At 39.8% G+C, this 20,436-nt stretch overlaps 1 protein-coding gene across 3 annotated transcripts in view; it reads left to right on the forward strand.

The window, feature by feature from the left end:
- LOC111096211 overlaps positions 1-20,436 on the forward strand; it is a 34,648-nt gene that overhangs the window by 8,730 nt on the left and 5,482 nt on the right. The gene's annotated exons all lie outside the window — the stretch shown is intronic.

Raw genomic sequence — 20,436 nt, forward strand, 5'->3', positions numbered from 1 at the left:
TGCTTTATAAGGCAGGGGAATCGCTTGGAGGCTCCGAGAGGGCCAAAGGACACACCTTTTGGGGGGGTGAGGATGGAGCCTGGCTGTACAGACAGGCACAGAGTCATTGTGAAAATGGAAAATGTTCAATACAGTCCCTACCACACAGCGGATGCTTAGCAAATGTCATTTCTGACATACTTCCTTAGTATCTTATTATGTGGCATTTCTGCTTGGGATGGGGGGGAGAAAGCAACCATGAGAATACAAGCTTCTATAGGGGAACGCCATTTTATTTTATTTTGTTTTATTTTATTATTTTTAGTTTTATTATTATTTTTTTTAAGACAGGGAATACTTTATTCAAACCCATCAGAGAAATGGACAGCTTGGGTCTGTAACAAAGCGTTGTGTTTTAAAGCATAGGTCAGTAATTGTATAGGAGAGTATACACTGCTACATACAAATTAACTGATCAGAGCACAACTTTTCAATATTCAAAACAGAATAAGCTAGGGGAACACCATTTTAATTTTTGATATCCAAAATGGAATTCTCTTTCTTCTTTCTTTCTTTCTTTCTTTCTTTCTTTCTTTCTTTCTTTCTTTCTTTCTTTCTTTCTTTTTCTTTCTTTCTTTCTTTCTTTCTTTCTTTCTTTCTTTTTTCTTTTTTCTTCTTTCTTCTTTCTTTCTTTCTTTCTTTCTTCTTTCTTTCTTTTTCTTTCTTTCTTTTTCTTTCTTTTTTTTCTTTCTTTTTTCTTCTTTCCTTCTTTCTTTCTTTCTTCTTTCTTTTTTTTTATCAGTTACTTGGCTGTTGTCCTGGCCCACTTCCAAAACTCTGTATTCAAGCTAATTACATTCCTCCCCCACTGGATAAATTATTCTTCACGTCCCCCATAAAAACCATCATGTTATACTTGTGAAACAAAATAGCTTCTGTGTCCTACCACACAAGCAAAAATGGTTGGATTTCAGTCCATACTGTATTTCTCTGTGTGACTCATCTGGGGGCTGCACTAGGATTTATTACGGTGAGATGTGAGTTCAGTTCGATGATGCATCCGGATAACGACGGATTCCCTGCTACACGGAGCACTGTCACAGATGCGTCCTCCTGGTGACTTAATATACGCCAGTTTTTGAAAGCATTATTTGGGTTGAGACGAAGCGGCTGTGAGCTATTGAGCTTACCTCTAAGTCCTTACTCTTCAATTTGATTTTTTTGATGCCAGAGGCCTGAGCATTTTGGGGAAACGGCTTACCAAGTGTTCTACTTTCATCCTGAATAATTAAGAGACGTGGTTTTTTAAGATAAAGCTGTTGAAACCGGAGACAAAACCACTGAGGATCCTTGGGAAGTCACCCTCCTCTTTTCCTTTGCTCTGAGCTCAGCACCACTTAGGTCCAAAATCCTTTCTTTGTTGTTTGCTTTAGGAACGTGAGCTTCATCTCTTGAGATCACGGATGGGAGCGGTGTGTGTGCTGAGTAGACTGACTTTGCCTTCCTTTATTTTCTTCTTGAACCACCCCTAAAAATGTACAATAGGTTAAGCAACATAACCTGGGGTTATTCTTCTCCTGCTACCCCAGGATTGCCTCTGGGCTTGTTTGAGATGGCTTATGTGACATCTCACCATGTTACGGTGGCACATTTTCACGAGGGCCCAGCGGCTGGGGACTCAAGGCAGCAGGGCTGAGAGCACAAGGGGCTCCCCTTTGAGGAACATCCCTGGAAACTCCATCCCTCAACCTAAACGCTTCTGAAGCCAGGTGTGTCCCCTCTACCCCCCACCACGAACTCGGCACCTGCAGTGTGTCACTTCGCTTTATCAAGACCTTTTGTCGATGACTTAAAGAAGTCTGCAGAGGATTTTCCCATTTAAGATTTCCCATCTTAGAGGGGAGAAAAGTGCAGAGCAGAAATAGCACTCAGCGTTTGTTTTGCAGAGAAGCTGCGGCCGGGCCCCCAGGGACAGCACCCTGGGCATCTCCCAAGGACGGCCGGAGCTCTGAGCTGCATCTGCAGACATAGGTGCTTTATCTTCTTTTGCGCATCCATTAGCGACACCGTCCCAAGGTGTCAAAAAAGCCTAAGGGGGGTTATTTCTCGAGACTGAAAACACTTCACAATTTTGGCATCCAATGTAGTGGCAGCGACTGTCTTCACGTTAAGCCATGTCAGCTTGACAAGTGTGTTTACAGGGACCCTCTGCCTACGGATAGTGGGGGGCCCGTACTTGGTCTTCGGGCTTCAAGCAGGAGACAGCTCTCAGAAGAGTTAGCCTTCCTGCAGGGTCCTCGGGGGAAGGGGACCCTGATGTTATGAATCGGGAGTTGGGCCTGAAGATGTGATGGTGCAGCCCCGGGGTGGGGCGGGGACCACCGTGCATCTCCGGCCCCCGAGGACCTGCTGAGTTAGTGTCCCCGCTTAGAGCCGAGGTTAGCCAGCTCCATGACCGTCCCCGTCCAGGCTTTACTCTCTACACGTCCAGTCTGAAATGTGGTCTGAAATGTGAATAAAATCTTTTAAAAAAATAAAAAACAATAAAAGTCTTAAAGTTACTTAAAAAAAGAAGCCACCGCTTCTCTAACAACTCGCTGCAAAACAAAGGCAATCACTTTAAGACTTTAAAAAAACAGTCTTAAAGTCTCTTTGGAAAGATTGGCAGTGGAAATAATTTACATTAGATTATCATCCCAGTTATTGGCATTATTTTGCATACTAGATACAGCCATTTCTCCAAACTGGACTCAAATTGGTGACTCCAGAAGAGAATTCTTTTTTTTCCTTTTTTTTTTTTTGGATTTATTTATTTATTCATGAGAGATGGGGGGAGGGGCAGAGGGAGAAGCAGGCTCCATGCAGGGAGTCCGACGTGGGACTCGATCCCAGAACCCCAGGATCACTCCCTGAGCCAAAGGCAGATGCTCAACCACTGAGCCCCCCAGGGGTCCCGAGAATTCTTTACTATGGTCCCAGAGTAATTGGTCGTCTACGCAATGATGTTCCACACAGTTTGGAAATGCTGTACCTTACTTCGCAAGGTGTGTCTCCCCACAGATGATGGACCATAGACATGGAAGGAAAGTTTCTGTGTTCGGATTCTCTGGCAGATTGATGTGCTTGGCACATGGGAGGTGTTCAATCCACTTCATGCTTTACCAAGTAGAGAAGGAATTGGGGTGCTTGGTAAACCAATCAGCAATCCACTTGAATGACCAGTGAATTAGGATCCAGTTCAAAGAACACCTGCTAATTTTGTGTCAACTACAGGAGCAACATGTGTGGCAGGGGAATGCTAGATCCTAGAAAAGTGAAGTCCGAGCCGGTGTGAACACCGTTTGTAACCATGGATGAGACCTGTTGAAGTTAGACTCCAGTCTGGGACGCGTGGATTGATCACTTACTAGCCATGTGCTTTGGAATAAGTTTCTTAGCTCTTTAAACTCCGTGCCTAAATTTCCTAATCAGCAGAATGAGGATGATTGTAGGCTTCATTGTGCTGTGGTGAAGATTTATTACCGCAGTGCGCACAGAACGCTTAGCATAATACTGGGAACAAAATAAATACTTCAGAAATAGAAACTTATTTTTGTTTTTTGCAAGACTTTATATATTTATTTCAGAGAGAGAGTGTGTGCTCGAGGGGAGGGGGAAGGAGAGGGAGAAGCAGACTCCCCGCTGAGCATGGAGCCCACCGTGGGACTCCATCCCAGGGCCCTGAGATCATGACCGGAGCCAAAGTCAGACGTTCAACTGACCTGAGCCACCGGGTGCCCTGAAAGTTATTTTTATTAAGAAACTCATATCACATTCTGTTATACCTCAAAAGAAGGAATATTAATAGATTGTATATACATTCCCTTTCTAAAGAATAAAAAAAGAACCCGAAGGATAACTTACATATTGTGTTTTTAGCCTTTGTTCAGGCCTTCAAGGAAGAGCAGCAGGAATTCAAAATTTCATTTAAATTTCATGAGTTTCACTGTTCTGGAATGCTCAGGAAGAGAGGGAGAATAATCGTCTCTTTTGAGCAAGCATCTCTTTCTGCTTCCCATAGTTCTCTCAGGACCACGACTGTCACTGTTTGGGCTCCAAACCCTCATTTTTAATGGTCACATCCCTTTATCCCACGACCTATCAGTCTCTGTGATCTCCTGGCAGATCCTTCCTTTCTGCTTGCATATCCACCACCACACCTGGGTGTTTAGATCACTTACGCTGACCTGTGCAGTGGTGCCTGCTGCCTGCGGGTGCGGCCGGCAGCCCTCCTCTCCCCAGCCCCTGTTCCCGAGAGCCGGAGGGGGAGGAGTCGGAGTGGAACTATAGCATGAGGGCATGTGCTAAACCCAGCTCAGGAGATGCCCTGGGCCCTCTTGCCCTCACAGCTGCTTGCTCTCACCTCTCTGTGCTTCCCTTCTCAGACTCCTCTGCCTCACCATGAGGTCACTAGGCCACCGAGGGTTGAGTATTATGGGACTTCTTGGCCCTCCCTTTTTTCTTCTTGGCCCTTTTTTGATTTAAGCTCTTGTCCTGACCCCAGTCAGGCAGACAGAGTTCTTCACACCATCCATTCATCAGGCTTCAAGCAGGAGACATTACTTGTTAGGAGTCAAGACTCCAAAGTATTAGAGGACGTGCTTTTGCTGGGCTTGGTCCCATGCACATAATTTCCCTCGGGAATGGCTCAGTGCTGTGGTCAAAAATAGTACTTGAGGATTCTGGTTCCTGGCTCAGTCGTCCCCTTTAAACTCATCCAGTCTCCAAATAGATCTTCTGTCTTCATTTGGCTCTTTCCTCAACTTCCCAGTCTAGTTTATCATCATTTCTTAAACATGACTTTCAGCTTACTATTTGCTTGCTCAAAAGTGTTTGATACCTGCCACTGATTAAGGGTAGAGACCAGATATCAGATATGTGATTCACATGGCATTCAAGGTATTTCTGGATCTGACTCCAGTTTAGCCTCCTGACTAATCTCAAAATGTTGTCTGACCTTCCCCTCCTTGTCCTTGTAAATAGCTGGTGTGACTCCCAACTATCTTATACCACCACCACTGCCACCCCTGCCGAAGCAAACCCACAGAGAGTGGAACATTGTAAATTAAGGGTATGGACCCTCCTGGAGCAAGGCTGCCTGGGTTCAAATACCAGCTTTGCCACCAACTCACTGTGCAAGCTTTATTATTTATTTTATTTCTTTAAAATATTTTATTTATTTATTTGTGAGAGACAGAGAAAAGCATAGACACAGGCCGAGGGAGAAGCAGGCTCCATGCAGGGAGCCTGACATGGGACTCGATCCCATGTCTCCAGGATGATACCCTGGGCCAAAGGCGGCGCTAAACCACTGAGCCACCTGGGCTACCCACAAACTTTAAACATATTACTGAACTTTGTACCTTAGGTTCCTCATCTGTCAAACGGGGAAATAACAGTGCCTACCTCTGAGGGTAATTCACAGAATCAAATTAATTTAATAAGTATAAAGTCCTCTAAATCATGCCTATTGTACATAAGAGCCCCACAGTTGTTAGATATTTCTAGACTCAACTTAAAAGCTCATACCCTCGGGACACCTGGGTGGCTCAGTGGTTGAGCATCTGCCTTTGGCTCAGGCTGTGATCCCGGGATCCCAGATTGAGTCCTGTACTGGGCTCCTTGCATGGAGCCTGCTTCTCCCTCTGCCTGTGTCTCTGTCTCTCTCTGTGTGTCTCTCATGAACAAATAAATAAAATCTTAAAAAAAAAAAAAAAAGAGCTCACACCCTCTTTGCAGGATAATTCTTTCCTACTTGGTTCTATGTTCTTTATGAGGCACTTATTAGATCCTGCCTTACGGTACTAGTCAATTTAATCAGTTTTACTAAATATCGAACACACAATAGAATATTTCTGGTGTATTTGAGAGGTGTAATGATGAACAGCAACACAAACGTCTATATCTCCATGACCAAGCTCCAGAGAATTGCCCACCTTTTAGGGAGGTGCTTGGCTCTTCCTTCTGAATCTCATCCATTTTCATCCCTGTCCCCATCCGTTATTTCCCTTCAGACATTTTTTTTTCTTGAAATAATAGTAATTATCAATGCTGATGATTCAATATAAAGTTTCAAATTTCCTATTTTCAGAAAGCCTTTCTTGATTTACATATTTTAGCATTTGTCCTATCCCATTATTTGTTTTTTTCCCCCCCTTGGGGGTTTCTATCTGCCTGTCTTCCATATCTGTTTCATGTTTGTGAGTCTTTTTTATCCTATCATTTATTTTTGAATTTTAAAATACCTTTTTAAATCTAATTCCCATAAAAATACCTTTTATAATGGCTTTATTGAAAGATAGTTCATATACCATATAATTCATCTGTTTAAAGTGTACAATTCAATGTTTTTAAAAATATATCTATGGAGTTGTGCCATCGTCATCAAAATCAATCTGGGAATCTTTCATCACCCAAAAAAGAAACACTATACACAATAGCAGTCACCTCCCAATTTCCTTTCCCCTCCCCCATTTTCCTTAAGCACCCCAACCCACCCAGCCCCTAGGCAACCACTAATCTACTCTCTGTTTCTATAGATTTGCTTATTATGGACATATCAGATAAATGGAATCATAAAATATACGTGTTTTGACACGAGCTTCTTTCACTTAACATAATATTTCCAAGGTTTTTCCATGTTATAATGTGTATCAGTTATTCATTTGTTTTTATTGCTGAATAATATTCCATTGTATGGATATACCACATTTATTGATCCATTCATTCAGCAATCAATGAACATTTGAGTTGACTCCATTTTGGTCTATTATGCATAATGTTGCTACAAACATTTGTGTAGTAGTTTTTGTATAGTCATGTAGTTTCATTATTCTGGGCTGTATACCCAGGAGTAGAATTGCTGGGCCATATGGTAAACCTATAAAACCTTTTGAGAAGTTGCCCAACTGTATTACAAAGTAGCTGCACCATTTCACATCCCCACCAGCAGTGTATGAGGATTCCAATTTCCCCACGTCTTCATTTACACTTGTATTATTTTTGTGATTATAACTATCCTTGTAGGTTATAAAGTGATATGTCACTGTGGTTTTGCTTTTCATTTCCCTGATTGCTGATGATGTTGAGCATCTTTTCATGTTTTTTTTTCCTATTTGTCTGTCTTCTTTAGAAAAATGCATATTCAGATCTTTTGCCCATTTTTTAATTGGTTGTCTTTTTGTGTTGAGTTGGAAAAATTCTTTTTATATTCTAGATAGAAGCCCCTTATCAGATATATGATTTACAAATTAACTTTTACTCTGAGTCATCATTTCACTTTCTTTTCTTTCTTTTCTTTTTTTTTTTCATTTCACTTTCTTGATCGTGTCCTTTGAGGCACAAAAAGTTTTGATTTTGATGAAGTTGAATTTATGTTTTTCTTTTGAAATTTGTGCTTTTAGCATCATCTCTAAGAAACCATTGCCTAAACCAGGGTCTTCAAGATTTATGCCTTTGTTTTCTTCTAGGAATTTTATATTAGCTCTTACATATAAATCTCTGATCAATTTTGAGTAAATTTTCATATATGGGGTGAGGGAGGGGTTAAATTTTATTCTTTTGCAGTGTAAATATCTAGTTGTCCCAAATCACTTGTTGAAAAACCTTTTATTTCCCCCACTGAATTATCTTTGCACCTGATCGAAAATCAACTGACTGAATGGGAGGGTTTATTTCTGGACTCTTTATTCTATTGCTCTGTATGATTGCTGTATATGATTATATATTCTTATACTGTTTTCATGTAGCTTTCTGGAAAGTTTTGAATCAAGAAAGTATGAGTCCTCCACATTTGTTCTTTTTCAAGGTTTTAATTTTTTTTAATTTTATTTATTGTTTCCATTCTGGTCTCCTTGAATTTCCATATAGATATTAGAATCAGCTTGTTAATTTCTGCAAAGAAGAAGGTTTTGATTTTGTATTCTGTGATTTCTTTCATCAATGTTTTGTAGTTTTCAAAGCATATAATTTGGATTTCTTTTGTTAAATTTATTCCTAAGTATTTAATTCTTTTAAAGCTATTGTAATTACAGTTGTTTTCTTAATTTCATTTCATACTGTCCCTTGCAAATGTATAGAAACATTAGTGATTTTTGTGTATTGATTTATATCCTACAACCTTGGTGAATTTGTTTTTTAATTCTAATGGTTTTAAAATGGATTCCTTGCGATGTTCTCTATATAAGATCATGCCATCTACAAATTGAAGTAGTGCATTTCCCTTTTTTTTTTTAAAGATCTTATTTATTTATTCATGAGAGACACAGAGCGAGAGAGAGGGAGGCAGAGACATAGGCAGAGGGAGAAGCAGGCTCCATGCAGGGAGCCTGACGTGGGACTCAATCCCGGGTCTCCAGGGTCAGGCCCTGGGCCAAAGGCAGCGCTAAACCACTGAGCCACCCAGGCTGCCTGAGGTAGTGCATTTCCAATTTGGATGCCTTTTAATTCATCTTTTTTTCCTACTTGCCATGGCTAGACTCTGCAGCACAATCTTAAATAGAATTGGTGAGAGCAGAAATCCGCAGAAATCCTCTTGTTTCTCATTTTATTTTATTTATATTTTTTAAGATTTTATTTATTTATTCATGAAAGACAGACAGAGAGAGAGAGAGAGAGAGAGAAAAGCAGAGACACAGGCAGAGGGAGAAGCAGGCTCCATGAAGGGAGCCTGATGTGGGACTTGATCCCTGGACTCCAGGATCACGCCCTGGGCTGAAGGCAGGAGCTAAACCGCTGAGCCACCCAGGGATCCCCTAGTTTCTCATTTTAGAGGAAAACCATTCAGTATTTCACCATTGAGTATGATCTCAGCTGTGAGTTTTCTTTTTTCTTTTTTGTAAGATATTATTTACTTATTAATGAGAGACACAAAGAGAGAAGCAGAGACACAGGCAGAGGGAGAAGCAGACTCCCTGTGGGGAGCCTGATGCAGGACTTGATCCCAGGACCCTGGGATCACGACCTGAACCAAAGGCAGATGCTCAACCACTGAGCCACCCAGGCACCCACTTTGTTTTTAAGATTTTATTTATATATTTATTTATTCATTCATTCATCTGTGAGTCTTCATAGATGCCCTTCATTGGATTGAGGACGTTTTCTTCTATTCCTAGTTTGGTGAGTTATCTGATTCGTCCAAGACATTATCTGTTGTGTTTACTTGCTCCTGCATTCCTCCTAGCTTAGTCTTAAATTATATCATTTTTATTTTACTTCTCATTCTGTAACAATTTTTGTCACCTTTCTTTTCAAATTTTCCTTTTCTCCAATCACTTCATCTTTGAGTTTTCCCTAATTCTAATTTGTCATTCTTTTCTATCATTGTATTCATTTCGTTTATATCACTTCTAAATATATATATATATATATATATATATATATATTTTTTTTTTTTTTACCTTTTTGTGGGCATGTCTCTTTGACAATTTTTACTGTTCGTAGGGATCTTATTTTGCTCCCTTCTCTCTCTCTCTCTCTCTCTCATTGCATAACTTTGTATGGGACTCAACTCTGCTATTTCTGATGTGAATTTTTAAGGGAAACAAATTTTCTAGTATTTTTAGAGTGGCAGTAGTTATTTTGGGAACATTTTCTAATTTTGTGATTCTTGTGCTTCTGTTCTTAGACCACTCGGCCAATCACCCCTTCTCTCTTCTGTTCTTTACATGATACTTATCTGGACCTTCTCTTTCTTTCCTTTCTGTTGTCCCTGCCTGTTCAAATGAGATTTTACCCCAATAATTTCTTCTTGTTGTGAAGCTTTGTCCTGAAAGAGTCCTTTGGTGGAACCCCCCAGGGTAAGCCGCTCTCTCAGGTGGCTGTGGGGCCCTCATTGCAAGGGTTCTTCATTCTCAGGGTGGCCAGACGCCTTGCTGACTTTCCTTCCTCCTACACAAATGATGGTCCTATGTGGGTCTTACGGCTATGGGAGCTGTGGCTCCTCATATTTTGTGGCTTGTGGGGCCTGTCTTGTTACCTAGTTTGCTGCACATGTTGTCCATGAGTTTTTGGGTTTTGTTATCAGAGTTGCCCTACAAGTTCTTTATGAGAGGATTCAAGAAGATTTAAACACCCTGCCTTCACAACTGCCATCTTCACAGAATCATTGTGAACCTCTTACTATCCTTTCTGTTTTGAGGCAGGTTATAAAAGAAGCAAATAAGTAACGCCTAACATTCTTCAGATACTTTATCAGCTTCTATGTTACACATAAGTAAATATATACAGATATACCCTCATCAAAAAAGAAATCTGGTTCTGCTTTTGCAGTTCCTGAGAGGATGCTTGCTTATTAATTAGCTCTTTAAAGACAGTATTTTGGTTTTTGCTCCTCCCTATTTCTAGGAAGGACAGCACTGTCAGTATTTCCAAAGGTGAGACTTTGATATGATCTCAAACCAGAGAGGCATGTTTCATTTCTTGTCTATTCCTTCACTCAACTGCTTTTCCTCACCCATGTGACCTTGGGCCTATCCTCATTGAAAGTAGAGAATGGTGGGGTGGGGTCATGCTGTCAATATCCTCAGGGACCACTTGTCAGTCTTCTCTTTAAAAAAAAAAAAAAAAAAAAGATTTTATTCATTTATTCATGGGGGAAGGGGGTAGAGACACAGGCAGAGGGAGAAACAGGTTCCCCTCAGGAAGCCCGATGTGGGGCTTGATCCAGGGACCCCGGGATCACGCCCTGAGCCAAAGGATGACACTCAACTGCTGAGCCACCCAGGTGTCCCTTGCCAGTCTTTTCTAGGAGACTTGATAATCTTAATATCACAAATACAGACATATATGTGAATTTTGCTATCAGCTCCAGTGTTTCTTTCAATGGGTGTATCCCAACTGAGTAGTGTACTTTGGCAATACTGTGTGAATGTTAAGCAAGAATTAACCTTTGTGCTTCTAGAGCCTATTATGCATACTTTGAGAAATGATGATTCCACACTTCTAGAATAGTCCTTTTGCATTCACTGAGTCCATATTTTTCCATTATTCTCTCACATAAAAAGTCATTCTCAATAATTTTATTTGTATAATGTATTTTTTCTACCTCTAAGTTAGCATGCCATTTTTCCCTGTGATTTTAGTCTGTTTCCATCTGACCACATTCTCAAATTACCACGATCACATGGAATTCAGAGCATATCCTCAAAGGCAGTAAAAAAACGGTTTTGGCCCTGAGGTATTGATATCCAGGCTTACATTCAAATATTCAATCATGCTACTGATGAAGTTAGTAAACAATGCTGAATCAGAAGTGTTCAATTGTATATTTACAATTTAATGCTACACTCTTTTATGAAACCCTTTGATGGAATAGTTGCAATACAATTGTAAAGTTGCTTCTGGAACCTGTGTAGATAGTGCCATGCTAAGCATGGAAGTGTTACCGGTCAATACTGTTGAAGGAAGGAAAGACCAAAGAAGGAAAGGGAGACAGGCACAGGCACGTAGGAACAAAGGAGGGAAGGAGCTCTGGTATGTAGATGAGTGCTAAGTGATGATATCCTGGAGTCCTTGCAAAATGCCCTTAGGGGATCCCTGGGTGGCTCAGTGGTTTAGCGCCTGCCTTTGGCCCAGGGTGTGATCCTGGAGTCCCAGGATCAAGTCCCACATCAGGATCCCTGCATGGAGCCTGCTTCTCCCTCTGCCTATGTCTCTGCCTCTTTCTCTCTCTCTGTATCTCTCATGAATAAATAAATAAAATCTTTAAAAAATACCCTTAAAAATTAATAGCTTATTTTTTAGGTGGTGCCTGGGTGGCTCAGTCAGCCAAGTGTCTGCCTTTGGTTCAGGTCATGACGTCAGGGTCCTAGGATAGAGCCTCCCCCACCCCGCCCTGCATCGAGCTCCCTGCTTTTCCCTCTCCCTCTGCCTGCTACTCTCCTGCTTGTGCTCCCTCTCTCTGTCAAATAAATAAATAAAATCTTTTAAAAAATAGCTTCTCTTTTATTCCTTTGTAGGAAAATGCTAAATGAAGGTAGCAATATTTCATTTAAGCAAAACGCTGAAGAACCCTTATGCTATACAAACAAGTGCAAAATCAGCAAATACCCTCTGCTATGGGGAAAAACTGAGAAAACCAGATTTTTTCAAAAGAAAAACTAAAGGGTTAAAATTGTGCTTTTATAGACTATCATGGTTTTAGATTAAAAGTAAGAATCGGTGAAAATATTTTATGAAGTTTACCATTTCCTTTTAAGTGGATTATGCAGATGTTCTTAAAGCTAACACATCTTCCATTAAAAAAAAAAAAAAACTTTCCTGGGATTCTTTTATTTTATAGCTCATCTTTGAAGCCGAATTAAGCTGTAATTGCTGTGTCACACGGAACTCTTTTCCTGTCAACAAACATTAAATCAAAAGATAAGATTTTTATTTTCAATGACTTTTGTTTATTAGGATTGTACAAATATAGTCAAACCTCATTGTGTAATGGTTTATTCTCACAATGGATTCGGATACCCTGGTGACCAAAGAAGAGTTTTATTTGATAAATTGATTTCATAAGTCAGAAAGTTTGTTTCTTCCTGTTCCCAATGAGCATTACCTTACGATTCTGCTATAAATATATGTGAGTCTGTCTTTGGGTTTTTCAAAATGAAGAGTTTAAATATAAACCCTGTAGATTTTCAAGTATTATATAATTTATTGCCCAATTCTCTTTCCGCTTGACTTAATAATTGTTGAGCTTTCAGTACTATTTAGCAAACCAAATATTCAGCTGTATGTGCTTCCTTGTCCCATGTGGCCATTCTACAAGTATTTTAGATGATCTTAAATATGATAGGTGGCCAATACCTGGGTTTCCCATGCAGGTGCACACATCTCCACTGTGTAAATGTGTTTACTGGTTTGTCTCTTGCCTCCTTGAGGCTAGTGACCAATGTGCCCATTTCTAAGTCCCAAATGCCTAGGACTGTTCCTGGCAGAGAGGAGACATTCGATTAATATTTGTTGAGTGAAATAAAATTTAAACTTTATGGAGGACACTAGACCTTTCTTCAGTCATGACCTTGAGTCTCATTATTTTGTGCATTATGAATAGTATTCTCTCTTTCCCGAACACTAAAACACCATGAACATTGAAGACACTAAACTATAGTAAAAATCTAGAGATAAAAGAAAACATCTCCTGACTGTTGGTGGACATATTATGTGATGGTCTTTGTACAAGGTACTCTTTGTAACCTGGCATGCAGCATTTTTCATCAGTGCATCTTACATACTGATAAGTCACTGCAATGACATCAGGAGGATGATAGGGTGGAAGGATGACTCAGCAGGGAAACACAGACATTGCTATGGAAGGTATCGATCCCATGACTCTGGAGAATGTCACAAATGGTGAAATCGTTGCTTTTGTCAGGCAGAGTTCACAATGGTTTAATAATATGTTAGACTTGGAATTATTGTATTCCCTGTGGTCATAAAATGGGTTGATCAAATTCGTATCTTTATTTCCTGAATATTTTTTTTGTTAGGTTATATCTAAGAGTATAACTATGGTATTTTTTAAGCCCGTATCACTGTTATTTTCATTTTGAAACTTGGCTTTAAATGCTTGAAGAATGAGAAATAATTCGAGTATGACGGCTTTAACAAACATAGTTGCCTATGACTATGATGGGTTTGTTGTGCAAGATGGCCATGTTCTGACCAAATATCAAAACAATGATCTGGTTAGTTTTATCTGGCCATTGGCCCAGAGAAACAGATTGGGCTTCTAATTTTTCTATGACTTGATATTTTTCAATGATACTTTACCAATTCTACGAAATTTTTCCTCTTCCCAGAAGTATTGAAATATGTGATACATTTCAACGCAGAAATTCTATCTTAGGGAATTTCCTATACAGATACAAAGGTGCCTCTGTAGAAAGGCTCATGGTCAAGGAAGTCTCCTGGAACATTGCTTGTGGTCAGAGCAGACTGCAAATATGACTGTCCATCTGCAGGGCTGTGTTTGTACAAAATATGGTACATCCTCACTATAGAGCAAAATAGTTATAGACAAAATTAAAACAAAAATTGACATATTGTATATATCCTTCTTTTCTTTTTAATGAAATATCTTGGACATTCCTTCAGGTTAATACATACAGTCATTTATTATTCTTTAGCATGGATGTACCATACTTTATTAGTATATGAAGATGAGATTAAAAGGAGAGAAGAGAAAAAAAAAAAAGGAGAGAAGAGAATGAGGATTATTATTTTTTCTTTTATATCTCTGATTTGTTATAATGAGCATGTATCACTTTTGTTGTTAAGAATATAAAGTTTAAAATATGATAGTCAATGTTTTTTTAAGAAAGCTTGTTTAAAGGCAAAGATTTTGGGCAGCCTGGGTGGCTCAGTGGTTTAACGTCACCTTCAGCCCAGGGCGTGATCCTGGAGTCCCGGGATCGAGTCCCATGTCTGGTTCCCTGCATGGAGCCTGCTTCTCCCTCTGCCTGTGTTTCTGCCTCTCTCTTTCTGTGTCTCTCATCAATAAGTAAATAAAATATTTAAAAAGAAAAAAAAGACAAAGATTTTTAGAACTAGCTCTCTGAATATAATGAGTATTCAAGATGTTTAAATAATTTTATGACAATTTTAGGATGTGATCTTTGTTTTTGGACTCAGATCCCCAAAAAATCCCCAAGACTGATGTCATGGATCTTACAACATACCTCTTCTTCTATGGTTTTATGGTTTCAGGTTTTGCATTCAAGTCATTCCATCCATTCAGAGTCAATTTTTGTGTATGGTATGAGATAGTGATCTAGTTTCATTTTTTTTTCCAGTGGCCCTCCAGTCTTCCCAACACCATTTACTGAAGAGACTATTCTTCCTCCATTGAATATTCTTGGCACTTTTGTCATAAATTAATTGGCCACCCAAGGGTGTGTTAATTTTGGGTTCTCTATTCTCTTCCATTGGCTTATATGTTCTGTTTTTAAGGCAATACCATTCTGTTTTGATTACTATAGCTTTGTAATACAGTTTGAAATCAGGGAGCATGATGCCTCCAGTTTTGTTCTTTCTTAAGATTACTTGCTTTTTAGGGCATTTTGTGGTTCCATACATATTTTAGGATTATCTGTTTTATTTCTGTGAAAAATGCCGTTGTAATTTTCTTAGGGATTGCATTAAATCTGTAGGTTGCTTTGGATAATATGGACATTTTAACAATAGTAATTCTTCCAATTCATAGGCAAGGAATATCTTTCCATTTATTTGTGTCTTTGGTTTCTTTCATCAACATCTTAAGATTTTCAGTATATAGGTCTTTCACTTCCTTGGTTAAATTTATTCCTAGGTGTTTTATTCTTTTTTATGCAGTTATAAATGGTATTGTTTTCTTAATTTCTCTGTCTGATAGTTTGTTGTTAATATATATAAATTCAACAGGTTTTTGTATGTTGCTTTTGTGCTCTACAACTTTACTGAATTTGTTTATTAGCGCAAATAGGTTTTGGTGGAGTTTTTAGGATTTTCCATATATAGAATCATGTTGTCCACAAACAATGACAGTCTTATTTCTGCCTTTCCAATTTGGATGTTTTATTTCTTTTTCTTGCCTAATTGCACTAGCTAGTATTTTCTTTTTTTTTTTTTTAATTTTTATTTATTATAGTCACACAGAGAGAGAGAGAGAGAGGCAGAGACATAGGCAGAGGGAGAAGCAGGCTCCATGCACCGGGAGCCCGACGTAGGATTCGATCCCGGGTCTCCAGGATCACGCCCTGGGCCAAAGGCAGGCGCTAAACTGCTGCGCCACCCAGGGATCCCCTAGTATTTTCAATACTATGTTGAATAAAAGTGGTGAGAGTGAGTATCCCTTTTACTATGGAAAACTGTTTGGAAATTTTTCAAAAAAATTAAAAATAGAGCTCCAGTATGATCTAGCAATTTTATTTAGTAGTATTTATTCAATGAAAACAAAAACAGTAATTTGAAAAGATATACACACTCCTGTGTTCATTGCAGCACTATTTACAATAGTATATGGAAACAATCAAAGTGTTCCTTGATAGATGAATGGTTAGAGAAGATGTGATATATGTAATGGAATTCTACTCAGCCATAAAAAAAGAGTGAAATCTTGCCATTTGCAGCAACTTGGATGGACTTGGAAGGTGTTATGCTAAGTGAAATAAGCTAGACAGAGAAGGTGATATGATCTCACTTACATGTGGGATCTAAAAAACAAACGAACAAAACAAAGGAACACTCATGGATATGATAACAGAGTAGTGGTCACCCGGAGGGATGAGGTTGGGCGGTGGGTGAAATGGATAAAAAGGTAACAGACTCCCAGTTGTGAAGTGAGTAGGTCATGGGGATGTGGTGTGTAGCATGGTGACTGTAGTCAACAGTATAGTAGTGCATATTTAAAGTTTGCAAAAGAATACATCTTGAACAGTTTCATCACAAGAAGAAAAACATTTCTTTTAACTTTTTAAGGTGTTGGATGGTGACTAGATTTATTGTGGTGATCATTTCATAGTGTATATGAGAGTTGAATCATTACATTGTACACCTGAAACTAATATAATGTTGTCAATTATACCTCAATAAAAAATTAACATGTAACTACAAACTAATGAATGAATAAGTATTTGTTTTTAGTTTTCACAAACTAAATACAAAGTAGTTTCTAAAAATAACAAAACAAAACAAAACAAAAAAACCCAGTTCCCTAAGGCTTTTAGGTAAATGCAGTAGTACTGCAACAAACACATGTTTCCAGGATTAAGGAAAATAATAATTGGGATATTTAAGTCCTGGCATTTTTTTAAGTCAGTCCCAAAACTTTATGGTCACATTTATTATGTACTTGTGCATATGGATGTATGTAGAGAGTGGTCTTTCTGTTAGTGAATTGAGCAGCAGAAAAAGGAGAATGAATCCAGGAATGGCACATTGACCAAAACACCCACCATTGAACAGATAAAAATCATTCTAATTTACATTATTCTCTTCTAGTCTTTATTCATTACATTAATACATCTTTTTCGCTGTCATTTATTACTTTGGGTAGACAGTCTTGTGATTTTTCACTATTCAGATGTCACTTAAAAAATCATATTGGCATACTTTCCCTTATCATGCTGCCCTTGTGAGACAAGCATTTTAAGTGTTACAAGGAGGTGCTGTTACTATTACAAAGGTTATTATAGGAAGGATAAAAGTACTTCGTTGGGAACAGTAGCCCCATACATGAGGAAAAAATGTAGCACAGTTCCAGAAGCATTGTAACAAGAGTGGAGGGTACATAAATGATCTCAGGTTACCAGATTAGTGCAGATAATAAAAGGCAGCATGTGAATCCTAGTTCCCTCTATGGTTATAAACTGGGAAATATAGAGGAATCTGCAGCATGGTGTACTAGGAGCAGGACAGGGTGCAAACGTATCCTGTGACCTGGTTATCTGCAGAACACTGGGATTGGGTCCAGCTACTTTGATCCTCTAGAGAAGCAAGACGGCTTTCTCATGTAAGGCTAATTTGGTGGAGTTCATAGAGAGTACAGAGTTGGGCCCTAAAGCAGGCTGTCCAGGTGACCTCAGTGCAGGGCACCCAAGGGCTTGGGTGCCTGCCATTGTCCTAATCAGAAATCCTTGATATTGCTCATATAGTGTTGTTTCTTCCCGAGATGCCGTTTTGTCACTCATCCCCAGAACAATGCTAAGGCTAACAATACTAATAATAGTAAAGTATACTGTGTTCTGATAATTTAGGGGGTTCTGTGGCTGATCCTGATATCGGCAGTAGTAATACACAGCAGGATATACGCAGTAGTAATCCTCTGTCCCTCCCAGCAGATGGTACTGTGGTTGGAAATCCTTACAGCCTTCCAGTGGAGCCATTATGCCTTTGATGCATCACTATGCCAAGGCCCAGGAGCCATGGAACATATTACCTTACTGAGAAAGGCCTGCTTAATACTGCTCTGGCACTTGCCAAAATGGTCTTCACACTGAGAGTCCCTGAGTGTGCCTTACAGAGTAATAAATTACATTACCAACAGCCGTTATGACCTCAGTGAGAGACACATGCAGCCAAGAACAGCTACATGTTACTGTCAGTTAATTAGTGTTGGTATTCATTAAAAGTGGGAGTGAGAGCCCGGAAACAATCCATTACTCATTGTGAATGGAGTCATGGGACAGCATAAAAGCTATCCAAGGAACCAGTGAAAGCCAGGACCAGGAAGCAGAATAGAGATCGACGAGTTGGTTACTTGGTTATAGTTCTTTACTCCGTGCACGCACACACACACACACTCATATGCTGAGCCCTCACTTGCACATTTGTACACACATTTTCCCTAGCTCCTATAGTTCACACTATGGTTTGAATTGTGTGCTCCCCAAAAGACATAATGAAGTCTTAACTCCTGATACCTATGAATGTGAATGTATTAGAAATAGGCTCTTTGTGAATGGACTAAGTTAAGGATGAGGTCCTACTCAATTTGAGTGGACCCTCATCCATTTGATTGGGGTCTTTATAAGAAGAGAAAAAAGAGACTCAAGGACAAGAATGTTATGTGAAGACATGGAGACGCATAGAAGCAGAGGGAAGATGGCCAGGTGCTGGTTAGGGCAGAGATGACAGTTGTCCTGCCACATACCTGGGGCTCCAAGAGGCAAAGAAGAATCCTTGGGTGGGGATGAGGCCGTGGTTGGAGGGAGCATGCTCCTGCCAACACCTTGATTTCAGGCTTCTGGCCTCCGTAAGTGTGAGACAATACATTTCTGCTGTTTTAAGCCATGAGTTTGTCCTATTTTGCTATGACAACCCCAGGAAACTAGTATCATTCACTTCTATAAAATGAACACCCTCATAGGGACGGCACTTCATGTGTGTAACTCCTGACACTCTTTCACACTCGTATTTATGTCTCACTTAAAACTATTGAAGCTTAAATGCAGTCAGTGTATGCACTCCTAACCCAGTCAGCTCTTCTCAGGCTGTCTGGTTTTGCATAAAATGAAAGGTGAGTCAGAATCGCAAGGTGGGCAATGACTAAACTTCATGAACTACTTTGGAAGTAAGGAAAATGTGCCCTTTTCCTTATGATTCCTCAACCCAGAAAACAGTTGTAATAGAATTATAGTAAAAATATTTGTTTAGAATATATCTGTCTCATTACTAACCGAGTTTTGGAACCCCGATAAACTTGCCCATAAAGGAAGTAGCCGTCTGTGGGAATTTCTAAGACGGCAGATTTTAGCCAATTTGAAATTCTGGTGGGGTCAAAATGGGAGTGCTCCCAGCAAAATTAAAATCTATGATTTTCCTGTCATTCACTGTTTCTTTGCTATGTCTTAAATAAAAAGTGTTCCAAGCAAGCATTTATTTATTTTTTTTTTAAAGATTTTATCTATTCATGAGAGACACAGAGAGAGAGACAGAGACACAGGCAGAGGGAGAAACAGGCTCCATGCAGGGAGCCCGATGTGGAACTTGATCCCGGGACCCCAGGGTCACACCCTGAGCCGAAGGCAGACGTTCAACTACTGAGCCACCTGGGGGTCCCTTAAGTGAACATTTATTTTGCTTCTTTATGATAATCCATAGTTTGCCTTCATACATATAACTGATCCAAGGCTGTAGGAGCTTGCATGTGTGTGTTAGACTCTATGCTAAGTACAAATAATGCAAAGTGGCCTTTGTCATCAGAAAGTTCATTGGCTGTAGCCGGTGCTCCCCAGTGTATACTCCTGACCGTCATACTGTTCCTTTGAGCTCCCTGCTCCTGAGTCCCACTGCCTGCTTCTACATCTCCACTTGGCTACCTTAAGGGAGTTCAGACTTACAGGAAACTAACCTTTGGATATTTCTTGTCACTCTCATTTTCTCTCGTGTTCCCTTTGGTGCCACCACCCATCCAAGTATGCATGCCAGTCAAAAACATGTACTCAGGCTTACTATCTCCAGCTCTCTTGACCTACCATTACTCTGGCTTTGTCTAATTAAACACCAGTATTTATTTTACCTCCTAGATATCTCTGGAGTCTGTGCCAATCTCGCCATGTCCTCTACCACCGGTTTAGCCCCCGTACCATGAGTCCCCCTCTAGCTTACTGCAGGAGCCTCCTACTGGCAGGAAGGATAGTAGGCAGGTCACTTCCACCCAACCTCTTTACACTGCAGCCAAAAGGATATTTTCAAAAAGCAAATCATAAGATGCCATCTGCTTGTTTAAAAGTACCGTGGTTTCACAGAGTCCTCAAGTAAATGCCTAACTTGGCCTAAAAGTCTCTAAATCTCAATCTACACTCCTCATTCCTTGTACTGAGAACACACACTCCCTTCTTATGGTGGGACAACTGTGCCATGCCGTTCCCATGTCGGAGTTCTCCACCGACTGTTTCTTTTGTCTTGGATGTTTTTCTCTCCTCTTCCCTTCCTTGAAAGCTTCCAGCT

This window comes from Canis lupus, chromosome 1 (genome assembly GCF_011100685.1).
Source record: "Canis lupus familiaris isolate Mischka breed German Shepherd chromosome 1, alternate assembly UU_Cfam_GSD_1.0, whole genome shotgun sequence".
Taxonomy (NCBI): Eukaryota; Metazoa; Chordata; class Mammalia; order Carnivora; family Canidae; genus Canis; species Canis lupus.